The 14,024-nt window shown below is 50.8% G+C and overlaps 1 protein-coding gene across 50 annotated transcripts in view; it reads right to left on the reverse strand.

The window, feature by feature from the left end:
* LOC100521877 (pseudouridine-5'-phosphatase) overlaps positions 1-14,024 on the reverse strand; it is a 631,841-nt gene that overhangs the window by 558,468 nt on the left and 59,349 nt on the right. The gene's annotated exons all lie outside the window — the stretch shown is intronic.

Here is a 14,024-nt window from a genome sequence, read left to right on the forward strand (position 1 = left end):
AAGGGTGTAACTTTTCCATTCATATAAAGATACAATGTTGCAGAACAGAGAATAGCTTTTCTTGTTGGAGGTTTAAAAAAACATCCTGACTTGACCTCCCTGGACAGACAGGAGAACAAAGGATTCCAGCACCAACAAGTCTGCAGCAACCAACCACGCACCCCTCTCACCTGGCCTGTGAAAATGCTTTGCTGAAACCCTTCGGTGACTTCAAGGGTTTTATGGGCACAAGTCACCAATCTCCTTGCATAGCCCTGCAAGAAGCCATTCTCTGCTCCAACCCCCCCGACGTTCCAGTATTGGACGGCCTCACTGTGCATTGGGCATAGGAACTTGAGTTTGGGCAGAGAACTGGCGGCTGCACTGGAGGATATGTGCTGAGAATGTGGTGGAAAAACGCAACAAATGGGTGGGGTGGGGGTGTGCAGTTTACAGCAAACTCTGCCCAGGCCTTGTCCACCCACAAGTTAAACAGAGCAGCCAAATGCAGGACAGAAAACAGGCCCACGATGTGAATCGTGCCGGGAACCAGCACCAGCACGGGGTCCAGGCGGCCAACCCCAGCGCCAGCTGCACAAGGACGGGATGGGATTCTTAGTCATTAGACAGCGCCTGGAGTTGGAGGGATTTCCCTTCTTCGAAGCAGCTGTAAAAATGCCTCAGAAGGCTTTGATGTGCTTGTTATTCTGTGCCTTGATTCCCAAGACCTAATGAGCTTCTACCGGCCACTGACAGGAGAAGGGAACCCACAGCCCAGAAACCTGGACGTTGTGTGAATGTTTACCAGACGGGCTGTGTAGCTACTGCCACCCAAGAATAAATCTGTGAATCACCCGGAAAGACTCTGCCTGTTCATCACAGGACTCGAGGGTCATAACGCTATGAAACCACTGAAAGACATAAGCTAGAACAATATGGCTCACATCGTCCACAGACAAAAGCAGGCGGTGTGCTTTTTTCTTGCAAGTACGAGGTCATTTCCGTGCGGGTGCCATCAGCCGCACACAGCTGACAGGTGTTGCCCTTTGCCTCGTCTTCCTCTTAAATACTTCATTCCCTTAGTGACCAGCCCGCCCTTCTCACTTGGCACTGACCGCTAGCACTTGACCTTAAACTCACGCATACCTACTTGCAAAAGATGAGTTAGGGACGTGCCGTCGGTCGCTGCAGAAAGAAACGTTCGTCTAAGGAAAGGGCGTTCGGGGGCTTGCGGGCCGGTGGAGGGGTCAGGGGTGCAGACTGCGCGTTCCCCCTCTCCACCCGCATCTCATCGGTGCCCCGAGACTCTGTGGACGGGCATGGCTACGAATGTTTCATGCCCCCTTTGAGGAAAGCAGAGACTTTTGGAGTGTGGCCCACGTAGCAGGTCCTATAGGATATATGTCCAGGACTGGGAGCCAGGTGTTGCTTAGGGATGTTCTTCTCACGGCTTGTGATTGGCCTAACCAGGCCGCACGCGGCATGAAACCCACCTCCTCAGGATGCCAGGCAAAGACCGGGCACCTGAGGCGCGCCTGCTGAATTCGGGGGAGATGGCGGAAGTGCCGTGTGCAGGAGTCCGAGCAAGCAGCCGTAGCTGGAGGACGGCGGCCAGCCCTGCCTTCTCCTGTCTCGGGCGAGGCACCTGAGCCAAGGAAACTCAGAGGTGAGCTGAAGGTCGCCCTAGCATGTGGGTGACAGAATTGAGGAACGCTCTGCACCCAGGTCTCCAGAACCCAGTGTTTTTCTTTTCACGTTTCCAAGTGAGGGCTAAGCTATATCTGAATTCCATCTCCAGGAAAGCAGAGGAGCTTAATTAAACTGTAGCTTGAGGGGTTACCTTCATAAAGAATGACATTTCCAACTGCTGGGGAGGTGAAGTGAAGCACTGCAGGGGCTTTGCACCTGGAGGTGCTGAGCCCACTTCTCTGGAGATGCTTGGCTCAGCCGTGCCTGCAAGGAGGCCACGTCCACGACCTTCACCTGGGCTGCTCGTCGGAACCACCGCAGACTTAGAAGACTTTAAAGATGAGTATCGTATAACTAAGATGGTCCGTTTGATAAGGACGAAGTTGCACGTAACAGAATCTTGTCTGATGGTGGTGCAGAGGACAGGAGTGGAGGGGATTAGAGAAATCCTTGGGAAGCCACGGGAGCTTGAAGGACGATACACTGGACACTGCGGCAAAGGGGATTCCAAGCTTCTGAGGCGGAAGGTGTTCTGGCAGAGGGAAAGAGAGCCTGCTTTGTGACAGCCTGGCTCTGAGGCCACTGTGGGAGGACCAGGTACAGAGAGGAGGGGCCTACCCATGTCATGGGTGAGTGGAGGAGGCTGGGCCCACGTGGGTGTGGCTGGTGTGAGCTGGAGGCGGCTGCACGTGAGTGGAGGTGGCTGGGGGTGAGCCCAGGCGAGGGGTCGAACTGGAGCTATAGCTGCTGGCCTACACCACAGCCACAGCTATGGCAATGCAGGATCCGAGCCACGTCTGCAACCTACACCCCAGGTCAAGGCAATTCCGGATCCTTAACAGAGTGAGGCCAAGGATCAAACCTCATAGTTACTAGTCAGATACGTTTCTGCTGCAGTGTTTCTACTGCACCACAATGGGAACCTCCTTAATTGTAAGTTTGAAATGATTACAAAGTGTCCATTTTAAGTTGCACACTTTTCTGGAAGTAGTAAACTTTTTATGTGGGACTGTGTCGTCTCTAGGGAATAAGGCTTTTCGTTTTGCTCAGCAAAACACAGAACTAGATGAAGTCCCTCTGGTTTAGTTTCAAGACTCTCAGAGGACCTGGCAAATTTAAGCACCTCCTAAAGCAGCATTCATAATTGTTCATTATATATAAAGCCAGGCATGATCCAAATCTAATCACTAAAAAACTGTCAATTAAACTGCTACTTTTAAGTTGAAAGTGTCGTCATATCATTTTTTACAGTGGATTTGATTCTACATGTTAATTTTGTAATATCAAGTTCAGTTTTCACCCTGTGAGACATACAATCTTTGAGGTCTTAAATTTTTGATCAATTTTTGATCAACAGTGTGCCTATCTAAGGTTTAAGTTTTATTTGACTCCATGTTCTTTGTTAGACAGTGAATTACCTACGAACAAGTGCCAGGACATTGTGATACTGAATGTGTATACTCTTCATCACATGTTTCCTTAAAGTTTAAGCACTGTTGTCAAAATGACTGAAGTTTGCATGCATGTTGCGGTTAATTGGTATGTTTGTTTATATCCTGCATCTTTTCATCCATGCATCCACTCATCCAACATCTATCACCCATCCATCCATCCACTATCCATCGATCATCCATCCACCGTCCATCCAGCACTCATCCATCCATCCATCCATCCATCCATCCAAATAGCCTCTCATCCATCCATCCAAGCATCTATTCACCCATCCATCCATCCACTATCCATCCATATATCCTCTCATGCATCCACCCAACCATTCAAGCACCTATTCATCCATCTGTTCATCCAGCCACTAATATACATATACACCCACCATTCATCTATTCATCCATCGTGCACCCATCACCTATCCATCCATCGTGCACCCATTCATCTACACATCCATCCATCCATCATCCATCCATCATCCATCCATATATACATCCATTTATCCAAGCATCCATCCAAGCATCCATCCATCCATCCAAGCATCCCTCCCTCCCAATCTATCTACCTACCTACCCACCCACCTATCTCTAGGTAAAGTAGATCCCAGCTGTGTGCTGTGGTGTGCTACTTAATCCCGTTGGATGGTGAGCTCAGTATTCCTTGCACACTGCAGAGCTACCTGTCTTATTGAATTTCATCTGAAAATAAGAGAATAAAGCCAGTACTGACATAAACATATTCATAACCCAATCCTCTGGAGTAGCAGGCTAGATACACAAATGAATCATGCCACTAAATGGATTCCTTTTCCTCATGAGGAAAGTCTTTGAAGACACGTAGGATTTAACAAGCCGGCAGACATGGGTGGGAAGCTTCCTAAGGAATTCTGTCATTTTATTCGTGAAAACTATGCTCTGAGGTACTCTTAGTGTCCGTATTAACGTGTATGCATGTAAATTAACTGCTGAGCAAAGGACTTCAAGACAGTTCAAACCCCTTTTTCTCATTTTCTCTTTTAATAACATAGATTCTGTGTCCACTAATTTGTCAGAAACCACCGGAAAACCCAGCAAAGCTCTCAAAGGCACCAAGCATTTTAAAGATTCATAAAACCAGTGTTAATAGTTTCTAGATGGTCATCTAGAAACCTCTTTTCCTCTTCCTACTTCCTCTCTGTATTCAAGGAATGTGTATGATCACATCTGTTTCCTCCGCCTTCCGCATGACACTCATGAAAGGCAGGTGCCCTCCAAAAGCCCTGTCACTGTCCCGTGTTGAGAGCTAAACTATGATGACAGTGGCCTGGAAGATTATCCCCTACATGACTAATACATCCACCTGGACACTATGGGCTGAACTGTGTTCCCCAAGATCCAAATGCTAAACCCTAACGCCCCGTGTACGGGGTCCCTAGAACGGTTTCAGGTGAAATGGGTCCCAAGGGAGGCCCCGCCGGTGTCGCTACAAGAGGAGGAAGAGGGAAGTGACTCTTTCTGCCCCTCCCTTCGAGGTCAGAGGAAAGCCCACATGAGGACAACCACCCTCAGCAGAAGCAGAAGCTGCCAGGACCCTCAGGTTGCCCTGCCAGCCTCCAGAGGTGCAAGGATCTGCATGCCTGCGGTTAAGGCTGCAGAGCGTGTGGCATGGTGTCACGGCCGCCCAATCACACTCCCACAGCGGGTACAGGGCGCTGAGCGTGATTTTCAATCAGCACTTTCGCAGACGGAGAACCGCCATCTGATGTCTTAGAGCGCTACTGCCTGTGGTTTGGGGAAAGGAAACAAATGTTTCTGGGGTGGGGATGATGTAACTCCGCAGATGCCTAGAAGGGCAGGAGCACAGCACGTTCTGCCTGCCTTTAGGCTTCGCTACGGAAGAGGCAGGCGTAAGCACAGCAGGATCAGTGGGGGACAGATGCCTCCGCCCACACGTGGGAGTGACGTTCCACACCAGGGGAGCCCCAGTAACTCCTGGACCTGGGATGGACCAGACTCCTCGTTGCCAAAAGAGCTGATGGACGGCTGAGGTTCCGGGGCTGCCGCCACGTCACAACTGCCCAGGCAGGACGTGGGACGTGCCAGTGTTTGCATCTCAGGCCTCTGGATGCAAACACTGGCTGTGGATGGCCCGGCAGCCTGTGTACCAGGGACAACAGGTCTAGGAAGGCAAGGTCCTCCAGGATTTAGTTTCTGGTGTTCACACCGACGCCTCACCTCTTCTCCCTGCAAACCAACCGAGTGCCCACCAACCAGAGGCCAGCTGGTTTTCACACACAACGTTGCAAGTCAGCGTTTCTGGAGGTGAAGATGTGCTGACGTCCAGGCCACGCTGGTGATCTTTTTATTCATCTCTCAATGGTTGTATTAATGTTCACTTCTTTCCTTCAATTATTAAAATATAGTCGATTTACAATGTTGTGCCAATTTCTGCTAAACAGCAAAGTGTCTCAGTTATACACATATATAATTCATTTTTTATATTCTTCTCCATCAGAGTCTATCCCAGGAGACAGACAGAGTTCCCTGTGCTGTACAGTAAGGCTTTGCTGTGTACTCATCCTAAAGGCCATAGTTGGCATCTACGAACCCCAAACTCCCCGTCCATCCCACTCCCTCCCTCTCCCCCTTGGCAGCCACAAGTCTGTTCTCTATGTCTGTGAGTCTGTTTCTGTTTTGTAGACAGGTTCCTTTGTGTCACATTTTAGACGCCACATATAAATGATATCATATGGCATTTGTCTTTCTCTGTCTGACCTCCTTCACTTAGTATGAGACTCTCTGGTTGCATCCATGTTGCTACAAATGGCATTATTTTGTCCTTTTCATGGCTGAGGAATATTCCATTGTATATATGTAGCACATCTTTATCCATTCATCTGTTGATGGACATTTAGGTTGTTTCCATGTCTTGGCTATTGTGAATGGTGCTGCAGTGAACACAGGAATGCATGTATCTTTTTGAATTACAGTTTTGTCTGGATATATTACCAGGAGTGGGACTGTCGGATCACATGGCGATTCGAGTTTTCTGAGGAACCTCCATACGGTTGTCCACAGTGGTTGTACCGATTTACATTCCCACCAACAGCGTGGGAGGGGGTCCCTTTGCTCCACACCCTCCCCGTTAACCGTTATTTGTTAACTTATTAAGGATGGCCATCCTGACCAATGTGGGGTGGTACCTCACTGCAGTTTTGATTGGCATTTCTCTACATCAGTGATGCTGAGCATCTTTTCAGGTGCCTACTGGCCATGTTTGTTTGTTTGTGTGTTTTGAGAAATGCCTATTTAGGTCTTGTGCTCACTTTTCAATCGGGTTGTTTTTTGTTTGCTTTTTCGGCTGCCCCCACGGCATATGGAAGTTCCTGAGGCAGGGGTCGAAGACGGAATCTGAGCTGGAGCTGCAAACTACACCGGAGCTGCAGCAATGTCAGATCAATACCCCACTGTGCCACAGCGGGAACTCCCTGTGTGTTTTGTTGAGTTACATGAATTGTTTGTGTATAACGTTCACTTCCGGGTGATCCAGCAGGATGTATGAGGTTTGAGGTTTCAAAAATGTTCTTGGCACAGCAGTCCAGAGATTCTTCACCCTGAATGAGGGACCGGGGGGGATTCCTGAAGCACTATAGCTGGAAACAAAAAAGGTTCCAGAAGGATTCCCGTGGACAAATCTGTTTTCAACTTTGCTGGAAAAGTTGCCCAGAAGTGGAAATCTGTTGTCAGAGAAAACCAAGGCAGGTCCACAAAACCAGTGCTCTGGGGAATCTCCCCTGGGGGCGTCTGGACAAGGTACACGCGACACTAGCGTGATTCTCACGAATGAGATCTCCGGCCTTGTTTTCTGGGAGGGTTCTCATCTTACCTGTGCATAATTCCTTTACAATACATACAATCTGACGAGGCGAATGACCATTTTTAAGTGCCTACGGGCTCTGGCGCTGCGGTCACGCTTTTATTTCATTAGGAATGGGAGTGAGGACATGAGTAGCTCCGGGAGGCTCCTCCCTGTGATGCCTCCTCAGGACAGAAGGCACCAGGGGGGCACGCGGTCAGTCACCACGGCGTGTGTCCTGCCCGAAACCCCTTCCTCTCGCTGGGCGGAGTGTAGTGTCTCCGCAGTGTAGGGGGACCATGGAGGCACCCCACCCTGCCCTCCATAAGCGGGGGTTCACGTGCACCCCCATCGCAGCACGGGGACACGGTGGTCTAGAGGACAGTGAAGATGCTGGCGCTGGGGGGCGGGGGGGGGGGCGGCACGGAGGGAGGGGTGCTGCTGAGCACAGCCAGACATGCTGCAGAGAGGGCAGCAGACCCCTCAAGGCAGGTGCAGAGCCATTAGGAAGTTGTCAAGGAGTGTAAACGGCAGGCCCTGAGTCTCCGGGGCTCTCCTTGGGGCGGGCAAATGGGGTGTGGGGGTGTCTGTCAACCCAGGGGCCAAGCTGAGCCACACCCTTCACACGGCATGGATCCCAGGGCGAGCGCAGACCCATACCCGACGGTCTCTGCTTCTCAGAGACTGGCCAGCGGACGCTCAGCACGGTGGAGTGAGAGCCATGAAACCCACCCAGGACTGGGGAGCTCCCGGTGGTCCTCCAGGCCCCCAACAGGTGCCCGCCTGGCCATAGGACAGGGTTACTTTTAGTCACTGGTAAACTACACACCGGAAGCACTGTTTAACTTCAATACAGACTCCAGCAACGACAACAGAGTTTGGGAAGGGAAACATCAAGTGAAGGCAAATAAATACTGCATTATGCCAGTGTTCCTCCACCACCCTGAGAACATGCCAGTGGGGTGGGGGCACTAACACCTCCCTTACACTTAGCTCCTTATAGCTCTAAGGCATTTTAGCCCCCGACTCGGCTTCCACATCTCGGAGGACAGTGGCAGGGAGGAGGTGCCCTCACTGCCCCTGGAGGGTCAGCCCTACTGAGTGACTGCTGGGCTGTGCTGGACCCCAGCCTGCCTGCGAGTGTGACTACCGGCCTCCTTGTGACCTCCGGACTTGGGGACAAAGGTCAGCACATCGGTGAAGGGGTGCTGTGCAGAAGGCTCTGGAAGAATCAGGAATCTGAACCCCCCAAAGAATGATCTAGAAGCAGCAAGAAACAATGAGGAGGCCTTTATTTTTGATGAACATTGTGTCCTGGTTGGGCCCCACAATGAACCACAATCTGCTGGCTTCCAGATTGAAACAACTGGCAAAAAAAAAAAAAAGTGTCTTCAAAGAGAATTCTGTATGCTCCCTCTGGTGAAATTCCAAAGTTTAGCCTTCAGGATCTACCTAACAAGAAACCCAGAGTATCAATATTGCTGTTTTTATTTTATTTTATTTTTGGTACCTCAGGACAGCAAATAGCTATCTGATATCAAATGGTAAATGAACCAAGCGGTTTTAAGGAAATAAAATTTTTCAAATTTTTTTTAACTAATTTTTTTTTTTTTTTTTGTCTTTTTGCCTTTTCTAGGGCCACTTCCAGCAGCATATGGAGGTTCCCAGGCTAGGGGTCTAATCAGAGCCATAGCCGCCGGCCTACGCCAGAGCCACAGAAACGCGGAATCTGAGCTGCATCTGCAACCTACACCACAGCTCACGGCAACATGGGATCCTTAACCCACTGAGCAAGGCCAGGGATCAAACCCGCAACCTCATGGTTCCTAGTCGGATTCGTTAACCACTGCGCCACGATAGGGACTCCCAAAACTTTCTAATAATCAAATTTATACTAGCTGTATGGGAATGAGCATCTCTGATAATTATGAAACACACTGGGTTTTTTTTTTACATGAAGAAACAAGTTTTAACATATTTTTATAATATTGTAAGCTCAGTGACTGGATGGGGGCAAATAATCACATTGGTTTTAATGGTGTCAGTTTTTGTGAAATTAAACTTGACTTTTTGCTTTATGAAATGTCTTTCCACAGCACTTTCATATCACATTGTAATGAGAATGGCACTCTTCAGTTTTTCTGATCATTGGTGTATTTACCCATCATTAAATATGTATTTTAAACCATGAAAAAAAAAAAAAAAGAATGCAGAGGGAGAGAGCTGGGGGCCTGCCTGGAGTAAGCCTTCCTCCTGCATCCAGAGCAATAATCTCATTAAGGCTGACACTCCTATCCATGTTTGGTGAGTGGGAGAACTGAGGCTGAGATGAGGCATGGCAGCGGGCCCCAGGAACTCCTAAGGGGCCCAGGCCTTACTTCCCAGAACCTGTGCCTGGGGTCTCTCTCATGGGAAAACGACTTTGCAGATGGGATTCAGGTTATAGAGCTGGAGACAGTGGGTGTCCCGTATTAAATGGGGGGGAGGCATTTAAGCAGGGGTGTCCCCCCCCCCCCAAGCACAGCACCTTCTCTGGCTGGAAAAGGAGGGATGCTGCAGAAAATCACCCCTGAACTGATTAAATGCCATCCTTGGAAATTACTGGGTCCACTGACTTCGAATTGGTTTAAGCTGGCCTAGGACTAACGCAGTGTTTCTCAGGCACTTTACTCGCTGTTGCTCCCTAGGAGCCTTTGCAGACAGGCGGGTTTTACCCCAACCCCCTAACCGCGCATAGGTTACTACACAGAACAATGGTGAGGTGGAACGGGGCGTAGGCATCAAGAGAGCAAGGGGCCAGGCAAGGGGTTTACACCTCAGGGGGTGCCGTGGGGACCAGGGCGTGTGACACAGAATCAGAGCGGAACAGCGCCATCACCCTGGTGGCTTTAGAAACATTCCACAGGCACAACCAGGAATTCTGGAAGAAAGTCTTGGCCCTGCGGGTTACCTGTCCTCTCTGGTCTAGTGACCTGTGCTTGTCTAGTAAGACCACCTGTGTGCACGACTGCTTCGCTCATTCTTCAGAAATCCAGCATACAACTCACGCATCTCAGCATCTGGAGCCCTGTCAAACCTGCCTCCTGTGACAGTGGCTTGAAGCTGAGGGGTCAAGCGTACAGGCTCTTACGATGCCCTGAGGAGATTGACGGTCCAGTGAAATCGCGGTACGCGAAGATCTCGCAAGCACATGCACAAACGCACAAACGCACTAAGACGGCTCCGCGATCCTATTTGTGCAACTATGTCATAAGAATAAATGATAAAGCAGCCCCTCGGGTCGGGTGAGGCTACCGAGCACAGGAACACACAGTCACCCCTGTACGTCTTGCCTGGCGTAGGGGTCTGTGCCCATGAATCCAGAGAATGAGAAAAACTAAGCGCTTAGCGGTCGAGTTACCAGGAGTCGCTGCGAGTAAAACGGAACAGAAACCTGACATGTGCGCACGGTTAAGAGCCCGCGGTGGTATCCGGTCTTCCTAAGAGTGAAGGGAGACACTCCTGCCATCACTGGGTGTGTTCCGGTGCGCGGAGGTGAGGGGGCGGGGAAAATACCAGCGGCAATGACCAAGCACGTGGTGTTCAGTGGCGGTGAGGCCCGTTCAGGTGACAGGGGAGGGCGTGTGGCGCAGGTGTACCGCACCTGCCGCCCGGGAAGGGGGCGTCTCTCCCTTCATTCCATCCGCCGGAGTGGCGAGCAGGCAGTTATGCTTTCACACCCTAAATGCTGTGTGGATGGATACGTGCGCCACCTCTGTGGATCACAGGTAGCCCGTTTCTGAATGGCAACAGCAAAAATCTAGGACCAGCTGCGTAATCCATCCTGCGCCGCAATCCAGAGGACCGTGCGCTACAGAAGTCATTTCAGCGGCGCTGCCGGCAGGGGGCGGTGCTGCCGAGCGTCTGGGGAGCCGAGAAGGAACCCCGCTGAGGTCCTCCGTGTTCGCGACGTCACTCGGGTGGAGAGGAGCTGGGAGGAAAGGGGCCCGTCTTAGGAGGAGGGGGAGCGGAGAGTTGGAGGACACGTGGGCCGGGAGTGAGAGAGGGTGAGGATGCGGTCCCACACGGGGACCACGGCACCTGGCGGGGTCCGGGAGGTCCCCGAGGTTGGCATGGACCAGCTGGCTAAAGGCGCAGCCAGACCAAGGGCTCCTGGAGAGCAGGACGCCCTGAGGCCACGCGGGAGGGGCAAGTACGAGGGAGGAAGGCAGGACTTAGGTCACTGGGAAATGTGGAGGCCTTGCCTTTGGCCAGCAAGATGCTGAAGGTTCGGAGGAGGAAGCAAGAGAGGGACCCGGGGGTGTGCGGAAGAAAGACAAGGGCCTCTCGGTGGGGAAGGGGCTCCTGAACATGCCAAGGTTGCCCACGGGTTATTCTGAGCTGAAGACATTAGAGAATCAACAGCAGCAGGAAGGGGCTTTTTCTAAATTCTCCTTATCTTCCTAAAAGCAAAGGCTCCCTCGAGAATGTACCTGTCGTAAATAGCCTCCCCAGCAGTTTCACAAGCCAGGAAGGTTGACTTTTATGGCTGAGGATGAGTCTGCACAGGTCGGGGCTGGACAAGAAGTCGCCTAAACAGACATGGTCCTACACTCTCATCTCTCCCATCTCTTCCCCTAGGAGCCTGTTCATTGTTCCTAAAAGCCACGAGTTCCCCCAGAAGGGCTCCTCTGTCTCTCCCCAATCCCCATGAAGATGATGGATGAGCCCCAGGCTCGAACTGCCTCCTTGATCCCATTTTTCTGTGAACTGCCTTGCTCTTACGCAAACAGAAACCTGTATTTTCTCTTGCTAATGCCTTTGTTCGCTTTCAGTGACAGGCCCCCAAACGCAGCACCTAAGAGTGTACAGGAAAGGTTTTCGCCTCCACAACAGACCTCGGGACCGTGAGTGAGCTAGTCCACAGACACTCTGCAGGAACACCAAGCAGGGGCAGGTGTGACGAAAGAAAGGCTGTGTAAGGGGAGGAGGTAGGAAGGTAAAGTCACGGTCATTTTTTTTTTCTTTTTTTTAATGAAATAGGGGACGGTGTGGTCCATCAGGCTGCAGGAGACATGAAACAGCAGCACAGACCAGTGACCAGAGGCCCCTGTATTTTGCTTAGTGGTGCCAGGTGGCAGGAACAGAAGAGGGTCCTGAGGCCCGGGCAGTGAGGGCCGAGGCTGCAGGGTCCGCCGAGGCCCTGCAGGTGGCTGACTATGGCCCTGGGGCTCTCTGCACCCCCAGGAAAAGCTCCAGCACAGCGGGGTCTCCTAACAGGGTGTCGAGAAGTGAGAGAATAACAAAGAACATCCAATCCCCCAAAAGACAGAGGCCCAACTCAGCTCACCTGGCTGCGCGATGCCAACTTTAAACCTGCCTAGAGCAATGTCCCCCCTGATGCCCATTACCTGGGAGGGGAAGCGGGTCTTCACAGAAAATAATAAACAGCAGCCGCACGACAGCCTGCACACGCCTGCAGACTCTGGCCACATATACCAGTCACCAGAAAAACTAGAGGATGAATTTTAAAGTAACACGTTTCTTTGTCGAGAGATTACATAAAACATTAACTGCCATTTCACATGTTGAAAAGTCTGCTCAGGATGCCTTCTGTAATTGAAGAAATGGTTTGGGTTTTATGATGACACCACTGCATAGTTAATCAGAACTCACAAGTTAAAATACATTTGTTCTCCCCCTGCCCTTATTTTTGTCTTTTGAGGGCCACACCCAGCAGCATATGGAAGTTCCCAGGCTGGGGGTCGAATCAGAGCTGCAGCTGCTGGCCACAGCCACAGCCACCCCAGATCAGAGCTGTGCCTGTGACCTACACCACGGCTCATGGCAACACTGGATCCTTAACCCACTGAGTGGGGCCAGGGATCGAACCCGCATCCACGTGGATATGAGTCGGATTCATTTCTACTGAGCCACCATGGGAATTCCTACATTTGTCATTCTTTTTTGACTCTCTAGGTTTATAAAAGCTTACTGTGCGACACTTTCTAGAAAGCAAAACAAACCAAACCAAGTAATTCAAAAGAAACCCTGAAAGTCGGCTCTTAACAAGAAAACTAAAAAAGGCAAAGTAGAGTGACTGCTATGCTTTTCAAAACTGATTTCAGGTTGCACTTGTAATGCCGTAACTATCAACTCAAGAAATCACGTGTAAATAAGGCCATCATTTTTATTTTGCAACAAAGATGCACGTTCTGGCATGAAGACACTCAAGTGGCAGAGCTCACACAACCAGGGGTCTGGACTCTGAGTCCCCTCACTGTTGTCTGGGAGCCTCCAGATGCTCATGTGCTATAAAAGCTGGAGCAACGATAACCTCTTCCCCATGGTCACCTCTGCCCCACGCAGCCTCTGAGATTTAGTAGAGGCCTCCTACGTGTTTCCTTGGTACACAGCAAGCACTCAGTGAATGCTCAGGAGTATGAGCATGGGTTAAGGGGACTTTTGAAGATGGCACAGTATTATTGCATATTTGAAGCACAAAGAATGATACATCAATAACTTAGAAGAGTATATTGTCAATGAAACCTTAGTGAATGCCAGCTCTGCTGGCGTTTTCTCCCAGTTAAACAGTAGCTAATGCCTTCACATCAATTCCCCCTTTTACGCTACTTGGGTTTTACTGAGAGCACTGGAGCTCTCAGTGCTCCCTGAGTACCACCCTTGTCACTAAGCCACACTTAACGTATGCAGGTATTTGTCCTACAGGTTGTCCTGTTTCCCAGCCACCTCCGCCTAAGGCTTTGGCGTTTGCTCAGGTGCCGTGTGTGTGGTGGGAGTTTGCTCGGATGCAGAGAGCCCCTGGTTGTGGAGCCCCCCACATTCCATACTTGCATTGCTCTCCCGATGCAGGGGACAGTACCAGAGAGGCTTGGGGACCCATTCTTAGGTCCTGTCCTGCTGCTTTCCCTTTGATGCAGTGGACCTCAAAGATCTAGGGCATTTCATGCGATTCTTGAGTCCCTAGAGAGAGTCTGGGCTGCTGTAGGGAACTTCTTATGCAGTGCAGGGGCCGGAAGCAGGGGCCTCCGACTCGGAGCCGTGTAGGAGGGTGGGCTGGGCAGGGTGGGTGGCAC

Source organism: Sus scrofa, chromosome X, assembly GCF_054392235.1.
Source record: "Sus scrofa isolate SSC_HxYL_T2T_F1_AM1 chromosome X, Sscrofa_HxYL_maternal_Yorkshire_Landrace_v2.0, whole genome shotgun sequence".
In the NCBI taxonomy this organism is placed as follows: Eukaryota; Metazoa; Chordata; class Mammalia; order Artiodactyla; family Suidae; genus Sus; species Sus scrofa.